We start from the raw sequence: 2,554 nt of genomic DNA, 5'->3' as shown, positions 1-2,554 counted from the left end.
TGTGTGTGTGTGTGTGTGTGTGTGTGTGTGTGTGTGTGTGTATGTGTGTGTATATGTATATATATATATATGTATATGTATGTATATGCATATATGGGTACAGGACGCCATCAACAGTAAGCATCATGAAATACGAAAACAAATGAGTTAAATACGCAAACGAGAGAAAAAAAGGACAAGTAATACAAAGAATGACCCTTCATCAGTTGTCGGCTGTCTATCTACTCCCCATTTCGAGCAATCAACGACATTATGAGTCTTCGAAGACAGTTGCTCCCATAAATACCAAAATAAAATTTTGGATTTATGGAAGATCAAAGTGTGTTTGTGTGTGTGTGTGTGTGTGTGTATGTGTGTGTGTTTGTATATGTGAATGTGTGTTTGTGTGTGTGTATGTGTATAAAAGGAAAACCATGTACAACTGCAAGTGACATACTCCGTCTCTGTCCCACCCACTCTGATTTTTTAATTTCTTTATTGCCCACAGGGGGCTAAACATAGAGAGGACAAACAAAGGGATTAAATCGATTACATCGACCCCGGTGCGTAACTGGTGCTTATTTAATTGACACTGAAAGGATGAAAGACAAAGTCGACCTCGGCGGAATTTGAATTCAGAACGTAAGGACAGATGAAATACCGCTAAGCCTTTCGCCCGGCGTGCTAACGGTTCTGCCAGTTCGCTGCCTTCTCTACCCTAATTGGTCACTTGTCAGATCTTACAACAAACAGCTGTGGACCATATCTCGACAGCCACACTGCAATCCATATTCTTTACCACGGGGCAGCATAATGGAAAAACACTGTATCCTTGGAATCCAGATTTGACTATTATTAATATAACGAGTTGATATATCTCTTTTAGAATATATCCCTTTAAACCACACCTTATTGTATCAAAGAAGGAGGGAGATAAATACAATGACGTTGTAGTGGATGGGATGGTCAGAACTGGAATGTCTTTCATCATAGGGTTGTTCGTATAGGATTCTTCTGAGGCGCAGCAATAACAACAAATGTATTTATTTCATGATAAGGGTGCGTACACACATAGGTTTTATGTTGAAGAAGCCTGAGGCGTATCTCACTGGTTCACACGAAGAAAGACCAAACTTACAGACGGCTTCTTTGTGGATGACTTGGAACTGTAGGCCAAGAGTATGCCTTGATCTGGTTGCAGTATTCTCAAAGGACATAAGGCTGGAGTTTGGCCAGGATAAATGTTATTGCTGTTGTTGTTGGCACTCCGTCGGTTACGACGTCGAGGGTTCCAGTTGATCCGATCAACGGAACAGCCTGCTCGTGAAATTAACGTGCAAGTGGCTGAGCACTCCACAGACACGTGTACCCTTAACATAGTTCTCGGGGATATTCAGCATCACACAGTGTGACAAGGCTGACCCTTTGAATTACAGGCACAACAGAAACAGGAAGTAAGAGTGAGAGAAAGTTGTGGTGAAAGAGTACAGCAGGGTTCGCCCCCCCCCCTGCCGGAGCCTCGTGGAGCTTTAGGTGTTTTCGCTCAATAAACACTCACAACGCTCGGTCTAGGAATCGAAACCGCGATCCTATGACCGCGAGTCCGCTGCCCTAACCACTGGGCCATTGCGCCTCCACAAATGTTATTGCATAATTGTGAAAAAGGGAAAATTGTAAGCCAGACGAGCTGCACCTCCATCACTGACTTGGCTGTTTGCCTTATATTTGATGAGGAAATGTTAAAGACATCTAGGGGTGGATGAAGACAGATTTCCTACGATGGCACTTGTAACAAGACACATGTCACTAAAGAATATTACAGCCGAATAAGGAAAATACGAACCTTGGAACTCTCTGCCCTCAATAAAACAGTGCGTGTTTGTGTTTGTGTGTGTTTGTCCCCCACCCCACCACTTGACAGCCGGTGTTGACGTGTTTAAGTTCCCGTAACTTAGCAATCCACCAAAAGATATCAATAGAATTAGCACCAGGCTTTAAAAATAAAATACGTATTGGGGTTGATTCATTCGATTAAAAATTCTTCGAGGTGGTGCCCCAGCATGGTCGCCGTCAGCTGACTGAAACAAGTAAAAAGTACAAGATATATGCGCATGTCCAGACATGCAGCTGTACGCATGAGGATACATACATACAAGAAAACATACAGATCAGCACATGCACTGATTCCAAACACAGCACATGTACCCTGCACACATGCACACGCATACCCTGTTGCTGATGCTGAAATTCCAATGAAGTAGCCCTGGATCTGGGTTAGAAACCGGTTCTTTCTCTATTGGCAAGAAATCTTGGAATAAACTGAATAATGACATACATAGTTATCTATCTATCTATCTATCTATCTATCTATCTATCTATCTGTCTGTCTGTCAGTCTGCCTGTCTGCCTGTCTGCCTGTCTGTCTATCCTTCTGTCTGTCTGTATGTCTGTCTGTCTATCTATCTATCTATCTATCTATCTATCTATCTATCTATCTATCTATCTATCTACATACATAAATATATACACACACGCAAGCACGTGCGTGTACGCACACACCTCTGGGCACATGGAC

Source organism: Octopus bimaculoides, chromosome 4 (assembly GCF_001194135.2).
Source record: "Octopus bimaculoides isolate UCB-OBI-ISO-001 chromosome 4, ASM119413v2, whole genome shotgun sequence".
Taxonomy (NCBI): Eukaryota; Metazoa; Mollusca; class Cephalopoda; order Octopoda; family Octopodidae; genus Octopus; species Octopus bimaculoides.
Note: the sequence above shows the minus strand (reverse complement) of the source record.